This window comes from Tachysurus vachellii, chromosome 17 (genome assembly GCF_030014155.1).
Source record: "Tachysurus vachellii isolate PV-2020 chromosome 17, HZAU_Pvac_v1, whole genome shotgun sequence".
Lineage (NCBI taxonomy): Eukaryota > Metazoa > Chordata > Actinopteri > Siluriformes > Bagridae > Tachysurus > Tachysurus vachellii.
In genome coordinates, this window is record NC_083476.1 from 14,758,666 (window position 1) to 14,785,130 (window position 26,465).

Genomic DNA, 26,465 nt, shown 5'->3' on the forward strand with positions numbered 1-26,465 from the left:
GTTGTTGGAATTGAGTCCTGTCTTGATATTGATATATTATATGGTTAAAGGTATGCAGGCACCTGACCGTCACACCAATGTGCACTTTTTTGATCATCCTGTTCCAGATTTACTGCCTGCTTCGCTGTTATAATAATCTCTTTTGAGATGACTTTACGCAAAATTTTGGAGCTTGAATGTGGCGATTCAGCCACAAGAGTATTAGAGTTCATGCACAGCTGTTTGGTGATGTAGCCTGGGGTGCAGTTGGCATTTCAATTAATCCTAAAGGTGTTAGGTGAGGTTGAGTTCAGGGCACATCAGCATCATCATGCTAGACCATTTTTGGCTCTTTTAGCTGCAGTGAAGGGAGGCTTTAATGCTACAGCATACAAAGATATCGTATATAGTTTTATAGAGTGTGATGGCATATATTTGTTGATTTGGGGCTTGATCTACGTAAACATTGGACTTGTGGCACTGAAAATCCTGGCAAAGGCCAGAAATAAAGTGTTTACCTATTATGATTACAAGCAAGTCATGCTTTTTGAGCCTTCCAAGTATGAAGATAAACAGTAGGACTTTAAATCTGCCATCTATTTTGTCTTTAAATTTAGACCTGCATCTTTAATTAGCACTAAATTAAACACTAGTCCCTCATTGCGCATGTTTCTGCACTTTTTTTCTAGATTGTTATCTTTAGATTCTTGTCAATCTGTAATAAGTTAAAGTTGCAGTACATGCTATTAAGGTATTAATGTGTTAATGTGCTGTTTTGCCCTATTTTGGGAGTGTTCAGGTTCACAAGTTCACTCCTTGTTTAAGCTTCAGTGCAGTGCTATATTTTTAAGTTTATTCACAGACTCACACAAACAAAAAAAAGGGCTTGAGTTCGACATGTTTAATCAACAGACATTAATGTCTATTAAATTGCCAAGTGGCCAAGAAAAACTCATCACATGCACTGTGATTTACTGCAGTTGAACATTTGCATGTCAGTCATCGCTACTGCCACTGAAATTCATAATCATAAGACTATCATTTTCATAATCATTTTGATTGACTCTGTGTATAATACATATCATCGCATTATAAACAAAAACCTGCATTGCATAAATACTGCATATTATATACTTTATGACACTAACAGTACCATGGGGAGTACATCTGAGTTGAAGTCTATGTTTTATAATGATGATATGAACATATAATTATCTTGTAATTTTTCTGAGAGCTCTTGTAATTAACACTTATTAATGAATGAGTATAAAAAAAAACATTGGGAGAATGTGAAAAATTAAAGCAGGAGCTGTGAGGAACAGTGTTGGCTTGTGAACAGGAGAGAAATGAATCACCTATAGTGAATGTAATTTGCAGGAAGAACTATCCTGGACTGGGAATGGGCCTTTTTTACATAACCCATAAATTAACTCTCGATCTCTGGTTCAGTTCGGTCTCTGGCGCCTTTGCTTCTCAGTAAGCAGGAAATTAAATTTGGGGCCATCTGACAGATTGGTGCTCCATTCTGAACAAAGGAAATGTATTACACCGAGCTTGATGTGAATTTTACTGTTACTGCTATCACCGAGTGAGAACAAAGATCACAGAAAAAAGTATCATGAATGTCTTGTGGGGGAAAAAAGAGCCACGGGATACAAAATATCAGTGCCAGCCAATCAAATATGAACAGACAGAATGTTAAACTTTAAATAGGAACAAATAATGTGTAGAGATTTGGGGTATTTTATCAAAACTAAGCATACAGTAGATGCTTATTGGAAAATTGAGGTACACATACAAATGGTATGGATTTCATTTATTTCAGAAATTTACTATTTTATTAACAAACAAATGCCAATTCATACAAAAATTTCAATCCTTTTATAGTTAGACATAAATGGTCATTCCTTCACAAGTCTTTTTTATTCTCTCTTGAAACTAATGGAAAATAAGAACATCTTGACCTCTGGCTCTAACGTATTGCTGATGCTGAAGTGTCCTTCATTAAATGTTCAAGAAATGTACTTAAACAGAAAGCTTCACCTTTATATTGACCTATATTGACAATCAGCAATTATAAAAGTTTCTTTGCTGGAAACTAATGAACACTTTGTAAATCATCAAAATAGAAAATGCATTAATGTATTTAATAAACTAATTAGTTGATTGAAACTTCTAATATATGTCATATTTCTAAAAACAAATCAGGCATAAGCCATAGAAAAACCATTCTTTGTTTAAAAAAAAAAAAAAAAAAAGATTTTTAATTGATGTAATGTTTGTTGGTGCTTTATTATGGAAACAAAAATAGTAAAAATATAAAGAATGGGCACCAGATTACTTAGATTCAAGAAAGGTCAAAGCAGAAAGCATTTGGATTATAAAAGATAAACCGCTGAAGGTTTCTGAGTGTCGGTGTAGTGAAACAGTAGCTTTAAGCATTACGAGGTAGCTCTAAGCAGCTGGTCCTTGTCAAGTAGCTGTCAGGACCCAGAGAAAGGCATGAGATGCTTGACACCACCTCTCCCCAATCCACCTCCTCCTCCAGATGTCTCAGGTTCCATGTCCCAGTGGTTCCCTTCATCACAGAGGAGTGTAATACCAGCCGGAGTGTGGAGCACATCTATACATGCCAAAGAGTCTGTCTGTCAGGGAGGCCTATTTCACTCCACATTGTTCCACAGCAAATTACTGTATGGTTTCCTCACATCCCTTATTGGAGGTTATATTGAATTTCCTTCCATTTTTTTCTCTAAAATAAAATCAGGAAGTGTGCTTCGTTTTTTATCCCATAGCTGAAATTTGCTTTTAAATCTGTGTTAATTGTAACATGTCTAGTCTTGTTTATCATGATGGTGAACAACTCTCTCTGAAGGTCCCGCAGGATTTACCACCCTATGTGTCATTAAATAAACCCTAATTTAGTGGATTTATAACTTGGACAGCATTCTTCCACAATCACATATGGCGAGCATGAGATTTATTTTGGACTGTACAATAAAGGCTATCCTGAAGTAAGGGAGTTATTATCAGAATACTTAAATATCTCAGGATCTCATTTTAGTACACACTATACGGTTTAGTCTTATGACTTATTATGTAGTGTGTAAAGCCTGTGGTGATCATGCATAATCAGCCATGATTGACAGATTCTATATAAATTTTTCCTGTGTGCTTTTTATCCCATTTGTTATGGAATTCTCACCTACTGGCTAATTCACTAACTGCAATCTTCTACATATGTAGCTAACAGATAATGAACTATCTAACATGATAAGCTACAATTTAGTTTATTTAAATGTGGTCATTTTGTAATTTTGCTATACATTTCCACATTTTTCTTTCTCTTAACACCAACAAAACACTCCTTACCTAAGACAGATAATTCAGGTTTATTGGATTGCTAGGAGTTCTTAACTGTACATAGTATACAGGGAAGTCGTGGCTCAAGTGGTTAATGCTCTGGGTTGTTGATTGGATGATCAGGGTTCAAGCCCCAGCACTGCCAAAATGCCACTGTTGGGCCCTTGAGCAAGGCCCTCAACCCTCCCTGCTCCAGGGGAGCTGTATCATAGCTGCCCCTGCACTCTGACCCCAACCTCCTCAGTTGGGATATGTGAAGAAAAGAATTCCACTGTGCTGTAATGTATATGGCTGTACTGTATGTTGAGGCTTCTTCAGGCTTCTTCTTCTATAAATCTCTGAGCTATAAGACAACCACATTTTAGGAACTTTTAAGGATTTATTAAACATTTATTGATTCATTCTGCTCTAATTGAAACCCTTTCTGAAAGCTAAAAACACATTAATACATACAATAACAAATACAATAATACATTTTATCTGTTCCCTTATTGAGGCATATAAAGAATTCTTGAACATTCTTAATTTAAGAATTTTCTTAATTTTTCTCAAAAGTTTCATCATTATACATCAATGCTGACGAAAAGGTTTCTCAGGGGGTTCTTTATATAGTTAAATGTTCTTTGCATAATTAATGCAAAGCCACTCAGCGATCTAATTGGAACTCTGGGAAATACTCAGTTCAAGATAAACCCTTTAACAGTTCCTGATCATGTTAACTACCCCCTTCCTCATGCATGTCTAACAAATGATCACTATTTTGTTTACTGTAAGGAAAATTTGAATAGTTGCTGTTTTTTCAGGCTTTAATTGTAATCCTTCCTGAGTGAAGTTCTATATGAACCTTTAGAATTTTTTCTAAGAAGAACAACAAAATAATTCTTTACATTGAAGTACAAAGCAAAAACCTTAAGATTTTTTTTCTTAGCACTGAAGATGTATGGCTCAGATTTTGTTCAAAACACTTTAAAATCAAGAATGGAAAGGATTTTTCGTAGTGAATATAAATCCTCTGTTGTAGGTTTCTACAAAGAATTATATCAATTAACCCAAGAATAGCTTATTGTTCTAGACGAAACTGAGGACTGAAACTCTTTTGTCTATTTAATGAACTCAAAATTTCCAATAAAAACACACAAAAGTATCTATAGAGGTTCACATCCATTCACTGACTAACATTTAAAAACATGAATGAAAATCCATTGAACAGGATAAATTGCAAAGATTAACAAGGAAAAAAAGGGAGATATTTAAATAGTACCTTTTCTCTGGTTTTATTGTAGCAGTCTTTAAAATCAGACATAAAGTTTCTCTTCCTTGACTTATTAACACAGTTGGGTTGCTGATTCAGATATGCATTTTGTTTCTGAATTTTACACAATTAAACAAGATTTAAGACATGATTACACAGAAGTGAAATATTTGTAACACAAATGCATGCTACAGGTTGTCCTGTGACAAGGACACATTTGCAAGAACAAATTTACAAAGAAAACACATTGCTAGCTTTGCTGAAAATAAGGGAAGAGATTCACTCCCTCTCACTCACTCATTTTCTACCGCTTATCCGAACTATCTCGGGTCACGGGGAGCCTGTGCTTATCTCAGTCGTCATCGGGCATCAAGGCAGGATACACCCTGGACGGAGTGCCAACCCATTTCAGGGCACACACTCTCATTCACTCACGCAATCACACACTATGGACAATTTTCCAGAGATGCCAATCAACCTACCATGCATGTCTTTGGACTGGGGGAGGAAACCGGAGTACCCGGAGGAAACCCCCGAGGCACGGGGAGAACATGCAAACTCCACACACACAAGGCGGAGATGGGAATCGAACCCCCAACCCTGGAGGTGTGAGGCAAACGTGCTAACCACTAAGCCACCATGAAGAGATTCATGGAAATCAAATAATCATTTAGTTGTATTTATAACAGCATGTACAGCTATTCACTTGTTTAAATTTAAAACAGTAGCTCTTTAACACCAACCATTTGCCAGATCAACTGGACATTTAATTAATTCTAGTATTGCTCAAGTATAAGTATAGACAAAGTAGGAAATTGAATTTGAGAAAGAGAAAGATTTTGCCACAGTGGCATTTCACTCTGTAGACAGTACTGTTTTATAGATGGAGTGAATGCCTGTTGCATTCCTGCTTCATAAAGATGGATCTGAACTGAATGATCTGGGCTGGGAGAGCTTAGTCCAAGTTCAGATCTCAGGCAGGCTGCAATAACAGCCATATCTTAATCTTGCTTTAAAATGTATTAACATTTGACTATATATAGTATATGAGAAGCTTGTTTCTGTTACCCAATACACAGTGACATCACTGTGAATGATCTTCATCAACAGCCAAGCTTGAAGAGTCCTAAGGGGTAACTCAATATCAAAATCAAAACATTCTCTCTGGTTGAAGATGCTGTTAAGATATAGTAATGCATATGCATTACTTTTTCTTGGTTTCTTTCTTTGAGGCAAAGACAGATGCAAATGCAGCTAGTGTTTAGTAAGTATGGTGTTAGCCAGACCAATGACAAAGACAATAAACAGAACTCACTAAACAAAGAACATGTGACTGTGAGCTATACCATGGCACACATGACACAATAATACAATAACAAAAGCTTGACAATGAAACACACAGAAATCAGAACTAGGGGTGCTTATTAGTAGCAACACAGAACAGGCTTCAGTAAGCTGACATCTGATGTATTGGGACTGATATCTAACGAAGTTCATAATTTTGTCTGTGTCTAAATATCTATATTACCCTAATATATAGTAGATAGAAAAGCACACTGCTTTTGAGTAGTATATCCAAATCATCAACAGTAGGTGGGAAAGCCTTAAAAATATTAAACATCTGAGTAAGTTGTTCACTTGATGGTTAAAAAAAAAAAACATACAAAAAGATTATTTTGCATCTTAAGTTGTAGGTCACAAAATGCCAACATGGTGTATGTAGCATTGTGTGCATCTGTAGCCCCCGCCACACACACACCCTTCTCTCTCTCTCTCTCTCCTTCCTCTAAAATTCAGAGAGAGAAAAACGTCTAATCAGCGGCCCACTGTGTACATAACTCTGCTTCGGTTCAGGACAACAAAAATAATAGGACAGCAATTAAATAGGAAACCTTAATCTTTATTGAACATTAACATCACTACTCTAAGATTTTAATGGGACTCTTAATAAATATTTTATTAAAAGCTCTTGCACCTGGAGGGCCAAGCTATAGAGTTAAGCCTATCGCTAAAATACTCATAGTGCTCATATTGACTAAACCATAAACAGTGTTTCAGTGATAACCATTTGCGCTTTTCTAAATTATGTCAGATTTAAATTGCTGCACAGAAATGAACTCTTTTCTAATACATGAAAATAAACCAATAATTGACTTTAATTTACTAAAGTTCTGAATATTCTAATTTATTAGTCAAATATGGTCATTTAAACAAAATGTTAAAGCATGACTGTTAAAAAATTCTGAGATGAATGTACTTGAATGTGAAGCAAGTAAAGTAATGCATGGTTAATATTTAAACATGCACAACAGTATTTATTTTGTAAAACATTTCATGAATTGTCTGAGCTTATGTGGATTTTCAATAGACTTAAAAAAATCACATATTGTGCTTAGTTTGGAATTCATGAAGTGTATGCTATGTTTTCAGTAGACTATTGTTTATGTTGTTTTCCTGGACCGGTTTCTAATTTCCAATATTTCATATATATTCTCTTTCACTTCAAACATGGCCCGCAATGCTCTCTTGGAATATTTGACATTATTTTACAAACAGTGTAGGCAGTGTTAGCTTTAGTGTCAAACCTAATGATTATTCATAGCAATTCTTATACAACACCACTCAGCGTATAGAGCTTATCTGCATTCTAAGATTGTATCTTGCAAACACAAACGACTAAATGCTTTTTAAAGGTTGGTGCCTTTAGGTCGCCTGATTCCATCTTTTATTTTATTTTGTTTTACTTTTTTTCACATTCACAGATTTCTATAGTGTGAATAAGTGAATAATGACACATTTAATGTCTATTGATCACCAGAAATGCCCTCTTGACTCTCAGCCCTTTCTGTCTGAAGTTTTTCAACTTTTAAAGCCTTCACGCAAATGTTTGCTAAAGGTTTAAAAGAATTAGACCTTTCTGATCAATTCAGTGTTTGCACGTCAATAAACATTTTATTTGTTTGCAGCAATGTATTTGCCCTGAGCCCTTTTCTTCCTTTCACAAAACCTTCAGAGTGAAATGAAGTCATTAAAGTTGAGTTCTTTAATTAGATATTGTATATTGTGGTTATAATGATTGCTAGAAGCTACTTTTTTAAATTGGTTTTTTAATTCATCTTTAATCTACTTCTGAGCTGATTTGAGATTTTTATTTTATTATATTGTTATATTGTGTACTTTTATTATATTAAATGAAAGTAGTAGTGAGTAGTTGCTGACTCCCAGGCACATCTGCTTTATTATCTATAATTGATGGCAGACACATGCAAACATATCGGGCATACAGTGCATTTTGTATTGATGGATTTGATCAAAAATATGAGAAAATGGCCTGGCAATTTAATGCACTGAGAATATTGTTGATATATTTATGTATGTATAAGACAGATTTTAAACAGTTTGAAGTTCATGACTCCTGTAAGCGCTCCACATGACATCTGACATAACCTTTTATAAAGGCCTATTCCAACAGGCATCATATGTCATGTAGACAGTTCTTGTCACTTTTGTGTGTTGACTTCAGGTAATATAAGTGGAGTGACAGTTTTTCTGTTGCCATTTTGTTATGATTCTTCTCTTGCTGGTGTATGTTCATGACAACTGACATAAATGTACCATTTAAAATAAAGCTTATTTGAATATGCCATAGCTGGAATAAAAAAGCCAAGGGCATCTTTAATTTTAATGTCAACATAGGGTGATGTTATGACACTTGATGTATGTCGATGACTTGCTGATATAAATCTACATAAACTGACAAACTTCCATTTTGATGTCAGCATTGGCAAGGTTGTGGTATAACATTTACTAACATGCTTCAGTGTCATTGCCATTTATTTTTTCAGTGCACTGAGAGTTACAAAATAATAATGTGGCATAAATAATATGAACACTCAAATGAGCTGACCTAATTTTACATTTAGAGAATTGACGTCATAGCGTTGCCTTAGGTGTTCTCTTATTAAAACCTTATAAACAGAACAATAATGGACTTTAAACAGGTGGAAAAGAAAATGCACATAACTCTCTTACAGCGTAGTATCTATAACCGTCGATTTCATCATATGGCAAACTGCGGTACATGATCAAAATTACATAACTCTGATATACCAGAAGTTAAGATGTTGAGTGTCGTAGAGTATCACAGCATGATACCACTTGACCAAGGATCAGTGACGGCTGGTTGTGATGTTTAATGGGAAAAATTTTGCGATCTTGTGATCCAGTGATGTTCTGAGTCTGTAAATATGCCATTTCTCTTCTGAACAATAACCATGATAAGCCAAAAAGCTGCACTTGCAATGAGTCAGCACTTTTACTTAAACCACACAGTATTTGCACTTCTGGCAGTGTGTAAGTTGTACATTGATTTAGTAGCCTTCGCTTATTCTACACACTTCTTCACCTTGCTCATGTTAAATACCTACTATTGTATTCCATTCCTGACAGACACTGATAGACTGGATGAATCTACAGTCTGGGCTAGAAAGAATTAACCCCAGACTCTTCTTTATACTACTCTGTGTATTTTTACTTACAAGCATTGATAGTGTTGTTTTTCATTCTACAAAGCATTTATTTAAAATGACAGACAAGTAAATAAAAAAGAAGTCTTTTTTACTTTTATTTTATAAATATAGCAATATGTCAGTTCGCATGAATGGCTTATTGAGGTGTCAGTAAGACTTAACTGTTCATGCTTTCTGTAAGCATTTTCCTTAAGTAATATGTTGCATCATACATTTGCAGCACAGTTAATGCAATAATTCTTTTGCCTTATGGATATGATCATACTCTGTAAACAGTATTTACATATTCAAAAAGAACAAGTTGGCATGCCCATCAACATACAGACTTAAAAACAAACTGGCACTCCAGTGAGAGAGAGAGAAAAATCACATAATTACTCTATAATATTGTGCAATTATGCATATAATATGATTAGACGTCTTTAAAGAAGCAGCCTACCTGCTATTTCCCATCACAAATAAATAGATTAGGAGTTAAGTGACTGATTTGTTACATATTCTTGAATGTTGCTTTATTTAATAATTGACTATTAGGCCTGAAAGTGATAATTAAATCTGCTTGTAAAGATTTAACTCTATTTATGCAGATTTAATTTAGGAGGAAATAGTATCCATTTTGTCTAAGAAAGCAGCAGCCATACATGAATTTAGAAAATACAGGAAATATGATTGGGTAATAAATGGGTAATAAATAATCTTTTAGTTGGAATTGCAGTTTGGTGGCTTTGTTTAAGTTGGTGTTTATTTAGCATTTAGTATTTGTCAGTGGTAAAGATAGAGCCTGGTGCTACAACAGCTGTTTATAGATGCTATAGCTTATAGATGCTTAACATAAGTGATAACATAAATTTGCTTGTTTTATGGATATCATAAGACATTAACATGTTTTATGGCTAAAATAAACATTATAACATTAAATGGAACTAGAAACCACATGATGTCATATATGAAGCTTTGTTAGCGAAGGCAAATTGATGTGGTGTAAAAGGAAAATATACCTTATTATCTTCAATATATGCAAATGTAATTGCCTTAACTCTGGGGCAGAGTTGCATGGTACATGCATGTCAATATTCACTTGTGTAGGGTTTACGTACACATGTAAACCTTTTATTGGTAAATTTCTAGTAACTGAATAGCAGAGTGCAATACAGGGGATAAAAACAACAACTTCTAAATGTGTACTATTAGAGGAAACTTACTATGGCTAAGTGCTGCTTTAGGGGTTTCCTCCAGTTTCCTTCTCCAGTCCAAAAACATGTAAGCTGATCTTTAAACTGTCTATAGTGTGTTATAGTGTGTGTGTGTGTGCGCGCGTGTGTGTGTGTGTGTGTGTGTGTGAGATTGTGCTTTGGGTTTGCCAGCTTTTGGGTTTTTGTGTGTGGGTGTAATTAGAATATTCTGTGCCGGAAACACATATATATATATGTATAGATATAGGCTCATATATACGTGATAGACTCATATCTGTATGGAGCATCCCAGACATTCTGAAAGTCTTCTCCTTATCTATATCCAGAAGGACCTCTACTGGAAAATAGCCAAAGATAGGGAGTACAGTTTTAAAAAATCACATTGTTTTAGTAAGTATGCAAGTTTGAGTGGGTAAACTACAAACTGTATTGATTTGTTGCTGTTTTTTTAAATGAAGAGGATTAAACATAACTATTTTTAAAAATCTGTTCTATTTTCATGTGCAATGTTTAAAAAAGCTAGATATATAATTTAACAAATCTATTAGCAAAACGACATTTCGTAATCTTGATACTAATCCTGAAAAGATTATTTTGAATAAGAAGCCAATTTAACAAACAATTATTAGTCTGATAAAAAAATAAATATAAAAAATTAGCTGCTTTTACTGTTTAGTTGATCGTCAGATACGATGATTGATATTTGACTGTGCTAAGCAGGTTAGATGGTATATCAGATTTCGAGTTGTTTGACAGTGTGGTCAGATGTGCAGTGTAAACAAAGTAACAAAGAGACTTCCCTGTTGTGAAATGTTTGGTTCTAATTCTCATGATCTCACCCACTGAATGTCACGTTTTGAGCAAGTTGCTGGATATTCATTGTGCAGTTAAACAGTTAAACATGAGCCTAATGAATGCATTTTTGTAATAAAATAGCAGTTCTGCAAACGTCTGCAATGATCCTGTGTCACACTTTGAATAAAATCTTAAAAATGTACATTTCAGTACAGAGTTTCACATTTGGGAGTACTGAGACTTCAAAAAGCTGGAACTTTATTTGTGATTGAGATACATGCAAAACAGAAACATTTTTGTTTTCTAAAGTAGATGTAGAAAATATCAGAATCTCGCAGCATGAAAGGTTTTCCCAGGCGCCTACATGTATTTCTATGTGTGTAAAGCAGCTCACAGACAACACACACCATTCACCAAGACATCATCATTCTCTTGATACTTGCAGTTGTTATTCATTCGACATTTGCATCTATTACTAGCATTGCTGTGCATGGAGAACTGGTAAAATGTTTCCCCTGAATCCTTCCTTCCTGTGATGTTTTCATTCTGTGTGAGGGAAACAGTATAGAATAGAGGAAAATAACATTTGGAATCCAGCTGAAGGACAAAATGCAGGCGGAAAGACAGGCAGCAAAATGGAGTTGTGTAATAATAATAATAGTGTTATATGAATATGTCGGGATTTCTATATGACAAGAAACAAGTGACTTAATTGCCATTACTCAACCTAAATTTCAGCTGTTTCATCGATTAAAAGGTGGAAGTTAAAGTAGAGTTCAACCAGCCAATATTGTCTGAATCCCATTAAGAGGTTTAGCTGACTGGTCATCTCTTGGGTTAAGTTGTCACATGTGTCGTTGTAATCTTATGCATAACTTATTTTAAGCTCTTTCTTTCTTTTTATTATTTTTTTTTGTATTTTATTTTTTTATTTATGTGATGGTTTTTATTGATAATGAACAATACCATTACTTCTAATTATCAATAATGAACAATACCAATATAAATACCACTTTCCTGTTTTCCTGATATAGGAATATTTATCACATTAAACACAATAGCTGGTATGCTATTGTAATATAAGGTAATATAAGTTACATTATCCTTCTGACACAATATTTTACAACATTTTCCAAGTAAAAGAAATCACTTTTGTTAATGCAAGCTACCCAGTTTAGCACTGCCTAGCCATTTTTCAGGATGAACTGTAAACATGGTGGTCGAACTATTAAACTTGTAGTTAAATTACACCATTGTATTAATTTAAATGTTGTAATTAAATATAAATGAAGGACATAAAAAAGCAAATGCAGTGTCACAGACTGGAGTGTATAACAACTAACCAGACCCTCCTCTGTTTATATGTTGTTTTTTGTATTTATATACATATGTGTATGTGTGTATATATATATATATATATATATATATATATATATATATATATATATATATATATATATATATATATATATGTGTGTGTGTGTGTGTGTGTGTGTGTGTGTGTGTGTGTATGATTGCACTTGGTGCTTGCATAAACCATATTTTTGCTTTTGAACAAGCCACGTTAAGTAATTAGCATTTAAATGCACCCTTTATAGTGAACTGGAGATTCATAAATTAAAAGCTCTTTATTTTCTAAATAAGCACAATGTGATTAAGTTTATGCTATTTTTTATAACTAAAATAGTAATTTTGCTAAAATTATGGCCAGGTGGAACTTGCTTGATGCTGCAATCATTAATTAATTCTTTGTCTAAAGTTTCCACATACAGGGAGACAGATGTGTCATAAACATTTCTCAAGAGGCTTTTTTGAAAATCCCATTGTCTGTTTGACAGCCTTATGCTGTTCTTTAGATTCACCGATCTGGATGAGACTGTTTATGGAATGAGGAATAATTTTTTTTTAATCAGTAAAAATATTACCATAATCATCATATTCTTATCTTATTCCCCAGGAAGTCCTCAAGGGACTCCACAGAATTTGCTCATCATATCCTTATTCTGTTTTTGCTTTGTCCTTTGCTTGTGCACCACACACTTCCTTAAGTTCCTAAAGAAACATCCTGGTGAAGTGAAGAGACAGTATGCTGTGTTCTGGTTGTCACCGTGTTCACTGTAAAATCTCCAAAGCCTTGGCTGGCTGACATTTGCAATAAACATCCGGCTTGCTCTATGATTGTGGGGGATGGTGATGAAACGGAGAGTTGCACATCATGTAAACGTGTATGTGTGTGTGAGAGAGCGAGAGAGAGAGAGAGAGAGAGAGAGAGAGAGAGAGAGAGAGAGAGAGAGAGAGACTACTACAGAAGCAGAATATACTGTACCACAGATATCTCCTTTACTGAAGAGTTAAAGATGGTGTTTATAGGTGGAAATGACTGGAGCATACAAAGTGATCTAAGGTTAGGGCACAGAGATGTGGATTTCTGGAATGGCATTGTTTGCTTATGTGGGTGTTCTGGCAGCTCAGGCAGGATGTGACAGCTATTTTGTCAATCCAAAAAAAAAAAGGACAGAGATACTGATACACAGAAGTGGCTTTCTGTGTCAGCAGTTATTGGCACTTGGGAAAGATCATCAATCAGGTCTTAGTCGATTAGAGTTTAACCTCTAATGAAAACGACTTCAATATTAATCTTCATAATTAACAAGTGATCTTTGTTAGTGCCCATATTTATTTTGTAAAAATATTGAGCAGTTGATTTTTTAAAACCTCTTACATGAAAATTACGTCCAAACTAAGATTTTAGTCTGGTGATATTCTTCCTCTGTGATCTAGTGAACCAGTCTCAGGGTGTATTTATTGATGAAGACCTCAAAGCACTTCTGTAAGTCTGCCAAATACCTTGAATGTAAATTTGAAATTGACATGGTTTATTTTACTTTGCTTAACAATTTCCTACACAACCCACCAATCCCACTAGAATTTATACAGTATACTGTTCAAGGACAAATTGCAACAGCCCATCAAATTTCAATTTCAACTCCAATTTGTTTCCCGTTTACAGAGTGATGTCAAATTAACATGGACACACAGTGAACCCCTTGTTTACTCTTAAATAAGTCTAAAAGGTAACCTAATATACACAAATAAAACTTGGTGAAATCTATAACATCAAGCATACTAATTATTTCAGTATCAACAACAATCAACAACATTAGCATTATTGCTAACATTTGCTGGTTAGGTTGTTTATAACACTATAAGCTATTGTCTATTGATTAGCTTGATTCTAAACTACATGCTACTGTCCTGTCTTGTTGCTGTGGTACAATTCCAATCCAAAATTCCACATGAATCTTTAAAGTTCACTGTAGAAGTATATTGCCAATACTCACTCAGGCTTGTAATTGTGAAAATACTATTAAATATAGTATTATGAATAGGAAATGTTATTACACAGACACAGTGTTAACAAGCTCTTGCTTCATCCACCTGAAAAGATCTTCTTTAAGTCTGTCCAGCTTCCTTACTTCCTAGTCAGCAGTTCAGCGACCAAAGTTTTTTCCTAATATCGAGTAAGTAGAAGTGTGGAAATAGACTAGATTTTACAGACTTAACAAATTAAACAGGGGGGCACCAGTGGCTTAGTGGTTAGCATGTTCGCCTCACACCTCCAGGGTTGGGGTTTCGATTCCCGCCTCTGCCTTGTGTGTGTGGAGTTTGCATGAAAATCCAATTTTTTAACAAGTTCCATGTTGTATTTCCATTTAGCTAATTTTATACATCTGAGTAATTGAGGGTTAAAGGCCTTGCTCAGGGGCCCAGTAATGGGAACTCATTGTACCTGGGATTCAAACTCACAACCTTCCAATGGGTAGTCCAACACCTTAACCACTAGGTTACCACATCCACCAACACTACAATGACCCTGAATCTGAAAGAAAAATACATCTCCAACCATAACATTAGCACCAGCCTTTTTAAACACCACAATTATTTCAATTTAAATATATTTAATGAGTTTCAAGGGGGGCATGGTGGCTTAGTGGTTAGCACGTTCGCCTCACACCTCCAGGGTCGGGGTTCGATTCCCGCCTCCACCTTGTGTGTGTGGAGTTTGCATGTTCTCCCCGTGCCTCGAGGGTTTCCTCCGGGTACTCCGGTTTCCTCCCCCGGTCCAAAGACATGCATGGTAGGTTGATTGGCATCTCTGGAAAATTGTCCCTATTGCATGAGTGAATGAGTGTGTGTGTGTGTGCCCTGCGATGGGTTGGCACTCCGTCCAGGGTGTATCCTGCCTTGATGCCCAATGATGCCTGAGATAGGCACAGGCTCCCCGTGACCCGAGGTAGTTCGGATAAGCGGTAGAAGATGAATGAATGAATGAATAATGAGTTTCAGCATAGAGTTTTCCTTTAGATCACTAAGGTGAGCATAATGTTGCACTTTATTTAAGCTGGATTCTTTTCCACTCCAGCTCACAAACATCACCATAGAAATCATGTTGAAAATACAGTTCCATACTACAACTGATAAACATACCATTGTGAAGTTATGAAAGAGAAGATAGAGTGAATTAAGAGTATTGTGGAGAAATCTCAGGCACACTATTTTTCAAAGCTAAATTTTGCCTTTGCCTTTTATTTGATGTCAAATTTTATTTCTTTTCTAAAAAAAATTCATTTTACAAAAAAAATGTCAGTAGGGAAAAATATGAGAAAAGTATCATTACATAATACACCACTTTGCAGACTCTGCTGAAAAATAAATACACAATGAAGTCATACCTGCAGGGGTTACCTGCAAAAACAAAAACCGGTGTGACAGTCAGAGTCTCCAGAAGAACTCTGGCAGGTTCTTAAAGATGCATTGAAAAACTCATAAATCTGCATGCTTTCTGCTATGTACACCTGAATACAAAAGGTTTTTGACAAAATGTACAACACATTCAAATTTTTGAAGGCATCTTTACTTTATAGCATTTTTTTCATGTGTCTAAGACTTGTAATACTGTATTTCTTTCGTTTTCTTTTTCTGATTCAATAAAATTAGAGATAATGAACACAAATTGAGATGAGCTGCATGCACATACAGTGTATGTGTTGTAAGTGATTTAATTTGCCATTGATCAGCTTCTGCAAAACTGAAACTAAAACAGCAGTAACTGTGTACAAGCTATAATCTGAGTAAGTCTATCTCTGGTGAACTTTGAAGAAACAGAGGTATGTAGTACATAATTTGTTTAATTTACATTGTTCGGTGTTAATTAAATGCCTTCTTGCTCCGGAAATGCGATACTACAAAAGGTGATTTAAGGTATGATGTCTGCCTTTGGAACCTTGTTGCTTTCTCTTATCATTAATATCAAGGACCTGTCAATGACAGTGAAGCCAACCATGATGATGGCTGCATTACAAGCATGGCATCAGAAAAAGATGTCTATCACCTGGTTATTTGTACACTAAAAATAATAAAGGAAGTGCAAATATAGCAGTAGTTATAGTGTCAAAATTACTTTGTATTTCCAATAATTACAAATATATGTATTCCCAAAATATAAATGCTTATGATGCTTTGTCTGAGATATTTTCATTCATTTCATGCTTTAAATGTTCTAATTCTATTGACAAGTGTTTCTGCGTCTAGAAATAAATGCTTAAAGTGATCAAAACTGTCAAACGAACAATACTATATCAAGCCTGAAAGTGATATTGAACATAGTCTAGAAATAAATTAGATAGACACAAATATGTGGATCGATGACCAGTGAAGATCATTTGTGTCAGAAATGGTTTGGACTATTCCCTGCCTGGACACTATTGGGACGTTTTGGCAAGTTTTGTTTTGTCTTGTGCCATGTGCTTTTGTTTTTGTTCACGCGTGTTTGCGCCGCCCTATTCTTAATCCATTCACGCCTCTGCACACCTGTCCCTTCTGTTTCTATAATGACCTTCCTTATATATACCGGTTGTCTTGTGCTAGTGGTTTGCTGAGTCCTTGTGTTTTGTGTTTGTTTTCCCATTAAATACTGTAAGCCCCTTTCCATGTTATCCCAGCATGTGGGTTTAGATTTTATTTTAAATTTAGATTTTGTTTTAAAATTTTATTTTAAAATCTAAAAACCCTGTTTTCTGACAATTTGTCTACTGAAGACCATTGAAAATTCTACTAGATTCTGGACTGTGTGAACCATAAATGTAAATAATCCAGATAACATAGTTGAAAAACTAAAATGTTGTATAACTAAACCATTTTTTCTATAACCTATAATTCATGATTAATGGGAGAGAATGTTTCACGCATGTATGGTTAAATGGATTTCACACATTAATGCAAATCATATTTTGATGATTATATTTTAAGTTAAAGTCTAGTTGGCTGAGAAAGGCAGAAATTAGAGATGAGCCGGATACTCGGCTGAAACGAGTATCCGGTACGGATAAAGCACTTTTGCTGAGTACGAGTATTATACGAGTAATACGAGTCAATATCTGTGCTTGGATTGAATGAAAATCATCATTGGGTAGCTGATTGTGTCAGCGTTTTGTGATAGGCTAGTCACAGCGCCCCTCCCCTATGGGGTCAAAATTGTTTCGTTATTCTGAATAAATATACTATGATCCACAAATAAATATAAAGAGTTTCACAAATATTTTTTAAATCAACAAATGCACAATAAGCAAACCGTAAATATATGTTACACATTTCACAAAAAGAAATGAAATTCACAAATAAATAAAATGGGATTTGCAAATAAAAACAATATTTATAAATATATATTTAATTGTATTTATTTGTGAATGGCTTCCTGCTCATTTGTGAATCGCGTTCTGTGCATTTGTGAATCACTGCACGCATTTGTTGATTGCGTTCTGTGCATTTGTGGATTTGAAACATTTCTAACGTCAAGACGTGCACAAGAATCCACAAATAGGTGGACTCCAGCCAATCGGACAACGGTCTCGTGGCGCTGACCAATCGTGGCACGGTCTACATCCAACCAATCATGTTCTGATTTACTTGCTCTGAGGCTGTTCTTCAATGCAGTGTCTAGGTTGCACTCGTTTTTTTCATCCAGTACAATTCTCTTGTTCTATTTTGTGTGCCCTTTCACATGTATTTACAGTCTCATGATTTTTTTTTACTTTGCATTTTTCTCATACTGATGCTTTCACTTGCACGTACATGACTTAGCCCTGTGTGCCATCGTTCTACGTTATATAAAGCATTATGGTCGTGAAGAAATTACATTTTATTCTAATGTATACAAGCTGTATAGAGGAATTATGATACAGTACCTTGAATGGTGAAACCTTGAATGATGAAGAGTTATTGTAAGCATAATGCATCCTGCTTCCTTTAGCTTTTACTTTAAAGTCACACAGTACATTTTCAATCAGCAAAATGTGAGTAATGTTTACAGGTGTACAGTGAGTTGACACTGAATGCTATTTCACATGAAACTTCTGTTTCTAAATGACCTGCACTTGACCGATTAGTAAGGATAGCATGCATGTTATCTCTATCAGGAGTTTACAATATTTGTCTGAAAAGGTTCATCTCTGTTTCTGGGCTTTTTATTTTTAGTATTTCACATACAGTAGATAATGTCATGATTTCGAGTCATGCGATTGCGAGTAAATCAGAACGTGATTGGTTGGAGGTAGACCGTGCCACGATTGGTCAGCGCCACGAGACCGTTGTCCGATTGGCTGGAGTAGACGGTGGGCGGAGTCCACCAATTTGTGGATTCCTGTGCACGTCTTGACGTTAGAAATGTTTCAAATCCACAAATGCACAGAACGCAATCCACAAATGAGCAGGAATCCATTCACAAATAAATACAATTAAATATATATTTATAAATATTTTTTTTATTTGCAAATACCATTTTATTTATTTGTGAATTTCATTTCTTTTTGTGAAATGTGTAACATATATTTACGGTTTGCTTATTGTGCATTTGTTGATTTAAAAAATATTTGTGAAACTCTTTATATTTATTTGTGGATCATAGCATATTTATTCAAAATAACAAAACAATTCTGACCCCATACTCCCCTACACACATACAGATGTATTGTGTTGCTGTGTCTCGCTCTGCTCACTCACAGTCACACACAGAACAGCTCTCTGTCTCTCCCTCAGTCACTCGGGTTCGCAGGTCTTTTCCGTTAACGTTTAGGATTTCTTCAGCTTTTTACTTTGGGTTGTAACGTTAATAATACGTACTTACTAACCAGTAGAGTTCTGGTAAACGTGGGTTCATTCAGACGTGGTGCTTGCTTGGTAGAATGCGACTCGCATTGCGTCTCTGCCTGTCTGAGATTTTTTTCTTTTTTAAACCTTTAGCTGTCTCTAACCAGTAACCAGACACTGAGTGTCTGACACGTTTTTGCTGTATTTCATAAAAACATAAAGGTAGTAAGCTAGTGTTATAAATATTACAAATTAATTATTACAGGTTAAAGCCCCACCCATTTCAAGACAAACCCTGCCTACTTTCTGGTTAGGCCCCACCCACTCCGAGTACGGATACGGATACAGATAATTCATATGGTTAACAGATACGGATACAGATACAGATAATGCTGTACTTGCTCATCCCTAGCAGAAATGTTTGCTTTAGATGTTTTTTTTGTTTTTTTTTGATGCATACACAGGAATTTGGACACTTTAGTTTTTAATGATTAACATGGTTTTTACCTTTACATTCACAGCTGTAAATGTAATATAAGTGGGGGGAAACATTTCATTGAATTCCTTGTAAATAATGGAAAACTAATAATACATTCATACTAGCCTTCTGAACTTCAACTATGTTAATGGCTTAATTTTAAATCAATTATGATAGAGTGTAGTGTTTTCCAATCAGTGTGACCGATTAAAATACTTGTTTCATTGTTAATATGATGCAATTGCATGAGAGCATTTATTGAAGCATTTAAACTATTTTGTTCATAGTCCATAGCAGGACAGATGTCAGAACACAACCAGTCAAACTACTACATGACAAATCCATGAAGAAGAAACAAGACACTAGATAAACCCAGTAAGGACTGAGAATTAAAGGTGGTAAATCACAACAAGCTAAACAAATTTGTCTCTAAACAGCTAAAAATCAATGAACAGAAACGACTGTTAGGTCAAACATTTTTGAAGACAATGCAATAAAACTAAAACAAAGATGTAGTTACCATGGGAACTGCAATGCAAAGCATGAAGGCTGATTTTGGGACTATCTGTAATTTAAATGTAGTTCTTACTTTTGTTTCAGACTGTCAGGGCAGGTTCCTGCAGAAGTACAGAATTTGTGACCTTGTCCTTACATGGTCAGTTGATTAAAGACTTCTGTATCACTATCCTCATCCTCTTTCCAATTCGTGTCTTGTTGAGGAATTGAGGATGTGGATTCATGCTCCAAAATCTAGAAGCAAGTCTTCCCAGAATACTGGAGGGGAATATTACTAACATTGTTCTATGTACTGTGCATTATTATTAAACATGATTGTACTAGCATGTCATTTTTATTGTTTTCGTTAAATCTATTGCTAAGGTGTTTTATGTCCTGTCATCATTGTAAGGTGAAATAAAACATTAGATTTTAATAAATAACTGACAAAAAATGTTGTTGAATTGCTACAGTTATCACAAGAAACAAAAATCATCACAAAGGCAGATGTCTGATTCTCTCTGATAAACGACCACCCACTTAAACATGCTGAAACACTATGAGGAATTTAAAACATCAGTGCAGCTCACTGAGGAGTCAATGCGAACACAGGCACTAATTGGCTATTCCTAATTATCTCCATTTTTTATCAATGGACAGAAAATCCATGAGCAAATGTGGCTAGATTCCCTCAGGCTGTCGTACTGCTTTGATAGATTTCATTTCCGTTTTAAGTTTCGAAGCTAACTTTCAAGTTTGTTTACTTGCTTTCTGAAGTTCCTGGCTCATCCTTTATGCATAGACATATCCACTTGCTGGACCTACGATGTTTCATTGGTTTATGTCACACTCACTTCCTGATTATGCTGGTGGTTATTCAGTTGCTAGATATCTGACCTTGTATGATGTCTTTACAGCATTTTGGCGATGCTGCTATATAATCACAAAGCTTAAATACAGTATTGTAAATGATGATTCTGTTAAATTGAACAAAACTATCATTCAAATATATGTAAAACTCAATGCCAGCAGTGCTCAAAATTGAAGACCTTGAAATAAACTTTAAACATCAAAAAGTATTGAACAATGATTTAAGATATTTGACCTTGTGAAGATCTTGTTCATGCTAAAGAAAATCTGCGTTGCATGCAAGGATGGAAAACATAGAAACATTACTGCCCCATCTCCTAGTGGTGAAGGCAAAATAAATTCCAGATATGTTATTTTTAGCTCCCAGAGATCTATTAACCTTCTCTAGGAGACCCTCAGGGTTTGCCTCTGGTCTGATGTGCTGTATAATATGGCACTGATAGGGATAATGCATATACTGTTCTAGACCTGAACATTAATTATTCTCTATTATCTTTTCAGGCAAATTTCTTAGACAATCTTATATTATTTTACAGACATCTATTATGGTAGATATATTCCTCACGGCATAAACCACAAGTGGATTACATGTGGCAACTTATTTTTAGGTCACATTTGTACCCAAATATGAAAAAAAATATCATGCAGAGGGAGCAGATTATGTTTCACAGATGAGAGATATGCATTTGAACTCGGATCCTGCAGAAAGCTACAAAAAATGTTTGAGCAGGAGATTTTTACTTTATTGTACGTGTAATTAAACATTAGCAAGTTAATTAAAGTTTAGCAAGTTAGCGAATGTCTAGTCAGGATTGTGGTGGTTTAAAATAGACCAAATAAAATTTGTTTTACTTTTTGAAAATTAAAAGCAACTAAATTTATTAGAAAATGTGGTAGGTTGTATATGAACTTTTAAAGAGTGGGACACCGAAAAACAGCACAGAGACGAGGGATTGGTGAGCAAAAATCACAATTGTGTTTTTTTATTTTTAGTGCTCAGTGAGAAAACAGTGCAGCAGTCTCTAAAGTTTACTTAGGGCATTATGGTAGTGTCTCAGTGTCGCTGGGGCTTGTACAGTCCAGTCAGCATCGGTGAGTGGAGGGGTCAGATTCCCAGGAGCGTGGCAAGGGCTCAGCAGCAGCAGAAGCATCCGTTATCTGGTGGATTCTGTAAGGCAGAGGAAGACAACACATTAGTTCTATCCAAATATTCCTTTACTTTACCACCCTCTAGCTGCTGAGCCTGGCTCTCCACTGGTCTCTCCACTGGTCTTCAGCAAGAGGGTGAGTGCCACAGCGGCACTCCAGATTGGCCCGGCGAATTTTGGCGGGAATTTGGCCGCCCCACCTTGCACTCTGTTTCAGCGCAGTGGCCCTTGGTGCTGAACGATATTCTCTTTCGGTCAGCAATGCCACCGCTGCTTCCTTCTGACAATGGGTTTTCTGTGGTGAAGATCGGTCTTTTATGTGCTTTTTTTAGGTGTGCTGCTACAGTAATGAGTCACAAGGTTTCCCTCTCCTCTCTGTGTGGTCGTATAGGAGACCATTTCTATTTAGGAGACCATTAGGAGAAAATATGCTGAGGGCAGTGGCCGGGTGGGATTCGTCTTCTCCTCTTCTACATGTAACACCTGCCCCCAACAGTGCTTCAGTCAGTCATCCTCCTTCTGCTCCCTCCCGGGTTTCAGCTTCTTTCCTGGGTGGCCTGTTGGAAGACAGAGGAGAGTGGGTTAGTTGGAGGTTGGGAGTCACCTGGAAAGGAGTCATCATTGTCCCGTTCTATGCAAGCCTGCTGCACCTTCTTCTGGTCTGGTTTCCACTTGGTGGCATTGCTCATGGCGGCAAGTAACAGGGCAATGGGGAGGGCATTGCCACAGATTTTAACCTGTGCGACGGGGACGGAACGATCATAACCATGAATGCACAAAACCGCAAGGGTCCACTCCAGCTTCACTGTGGGAGGGAGAATGGCCGGCCGTGCCAGTGTAACCAAGCTCATGGAGTGCGGACATGGGGTGGTGCTTTCATGGCAGCATCTGGTCCACATCAAGCAAACCACTGCTTGTGGTCCCGGGGCTGCGGCATGACCTTTGGCTTGAAGGTGTCCAGGAATGCCTCCATGTCGTCCTCTGCCATGAGTTTGTTGAGTTGGCACTGAGCGTCATGGCCGGGATCAAAGAGAGGGATTGATGATGCGTGGGGCGATGTGCAGTCCAACCAGCAGTGAAGAGTGCAGTGGTCAATTTCCCAGGAGTGGCAAGGGCTCAGAAGCCTCCGATATCTGATGGATTTTGTAAAAAAAAACAGAGGGAGACAGCATGTTGGTTCCACCCAAATTTTCCTTTTCTTTACCTCCCTCTAGCCTCCCTCTGCTGCTTCCTTCTAATGACGGGTTTTCTGTGGCGAAGAGCGGCCTTTTTCATGTTTGTTCATCGCCAACACAGTGGCTACAAATTTATATAGTAACATTGTGAGCATAATTAAAAACAGTTGAGACCAACTTGAGTGGGGCAGCTGAAGTTGAGAAAATATTATCATGCCCACAAATCCAAATAGAGATACGGAGCTGTGGAGCTCTATACTGATACAGATCTAGATATTGTCAATGTGGGCAGGTCCTCAGTAATCTTTAATTCTTTTTCTGAAGACCCAAGAGACTTGCAGGATTCAACGGTGGTCAAATATACATTACATATGACAGGACGTCTGTTAGATGAGATTCTGACATGCTGTTTGTTAAAGTTAATGGATTTGTTGTTCTTTGTGCATCAGATTTGATGCTGATATGCAATTATATAAGAACATTAATAATAATAATATTGCAAATCGTCTAACACTATATATCATGACTCTACCATATGGAAAAGCATCCAGTTAAACTGTGTTTTTAATCTTTTTCCTCTTGATAAATTAACTGCCATGAATGCATAACTAGCTAATAAATTCATACATGACAAAGCAAGTAAGAAGATTTTATAGTTATCCTGTTTTAGGTTTATAATAGGACTCTGAAGGTCAATGAAAAAGGGGTATTTTTTTCAAGATGATATAACAAACATGGTTACAAATCAATACAGAATATGAAGAGGGGAAAAAAGAGAATTTTTCCACATGAAAAACCTGATGAATATAAAATCATTTATAATGCTATGCATGGAGGAATAGATTTTACAATGTCTCTAATCTCATTAGACAATGCAAGAAAAGACTCAGGGTCATGATTCTTTCCAGAATATTAACTGTAAGGAGTGAAATAATGTTGTAACCTTTTTTGGTTAGAAAATCTTTATCTGGTCAGGTTCAGGGTGGATCTGGTCACTGTCTGGGAACACTGGATGCAAGGCATACATTTCCCCAGCAGCAGCACATATTCACAATCTCATTCACAATTTAGTGTAGCCAATCCACCTACCAGCATGTTTTGAGATGTCGGTAGAAACCGAGGACCCAGAGGAACCCAAACAGACATGGGGAGAATGTGTAGAGGAACTGCACATGAACAGTAACCTGAGCTCAGAATTGAACCACAAGACCTTGTTAGTTATAAGGTTGTCACTTTGCATTGTACTGTAGATAGAAAAAAAAAAACAATAAAACGTATAAAAAACATGGTTACATCTGGTTTTATTTATTTCCCTACACTCATTTTCACAGAGGGTGCCAATAATTCTGGTGGACATAGTTGAATGGAATTGAAATGAAGTTATTATGTATTTGATTGTGCTTATTCATGAGATTTACTTTTTAAATATCACAGACATAATTGCTCAAAAAGAAGCCATATATATGCAGTGTTTCACACAACTGGAGGGCTTACATAATAAATCACCTCATTATTTCCTTTAGTAGTGATCATGAGATTTATAAAAGTGTAATTCTGCCTTCACAGCCTCCCTTGATTACGCTGAGTTCCATCAACAGCCTGCTTTAAAAGATAAGTGGATGCAATTGTGGGGGGATATTTATGTCACTGCTGAGCTCACTGAGTGGCTAAGATTACAATATATACAAAATGCAAATGCAAAACTGGGCATATTTGTGATGAGTTGTGAAGCCAGTGGCAACTTTTGTCACAGTATTAAAGAAAAAAAAAGGATTTAAAAGGACACTTAATTAACAAAGGCCACTAGAGGCATTTAAAGTGTGCATGTTTTTATAAATGATGACTTTTTAATATGCGAAGCGGCATTCGAGTGCTGTTATATGCAGACCTTTTATATATACCACTAAATGTGTTATTTCAGATTTTCTCTGAAGTTCACCTATTTTTTCCAGATCTCTATTAAACATTAAATATATTTTTCATGTGAAGAGAAGGTATCAAGTGTGGACTTAAATCTTGATGTAAAAAGAAACATATGGATTGGAAACAATACAGTGGTGTAAGATATTCTAAAGGAATCTGAAAGGGCCTCAGAATATAAAAATAGAAATGTAAACATTATAATACGATCCCTTGTATCCTGTGCGATGGAACCCAGAAAGTTGAGCAGAAGGGAGGTTTACTTTCATGTGGATGTGAGTGATTGGTTATATATGAAGCGCAGTGATGTGTATACAGCATTCATTCACATTTACATATGGTATTTGACAGAGCACCTTATCTAGAGCACCTTAAATACGTTATGAAACTGGTTCACTAGGTCATGGAATAAGAATACATCAGTGAAATCTCTGTTAGGGTGGCAATGTTGTTGTTGTTGTTGTTGTTGTTGTTTTAAGTCCAAATTTGAGGACTTCAGGAATAGATAGGGCTTTAGATGTGTTTAAATTTACTCAGTGATTCAGCTGTTCAGACATCTAGGGGGAATTTCATTCTACTGCCGAGGTGCCACAACAGATTGATAAATAAATGAATGATATATGCTGATATATCCATTATGTTTGTAACCTCTTGTGATATTTTCTATCAAATTAATCTAGTTTAATTTTCATAGAAAATATCACAAGAGGTTACAAACATAATGGATATATCAGCCTGTGATGGGTAAACAATTAGTAACTGTGTGTGCGTGTGTGTGTGTTTTTCAGTGCTTTCATGGCAACACTAGAAAACACACAAATATTTAAATCATAGTGGTGGGTTGAAGTGGTTATGTTAAACTATACAGTAATTAAAATACAGCTGAATCCAAAAAAAAAAAAACAAAAGCAGAAATGTAATTAGCAGACAGGTTACTTTTCAAGATCATTATCAGCATCATGACAGAAGATATAGTAACATGATAAACCACAGGAATGTTTAACTACAGATATTTAAAAGATATATAATAGGTACCGCATATATAGGTGTCAGGGATCAGCGCGGACTTTCGGCCATGTGTGTTTGTTGTTGTTCCTCGTCACGTGTCTGCGCGGATTCATTA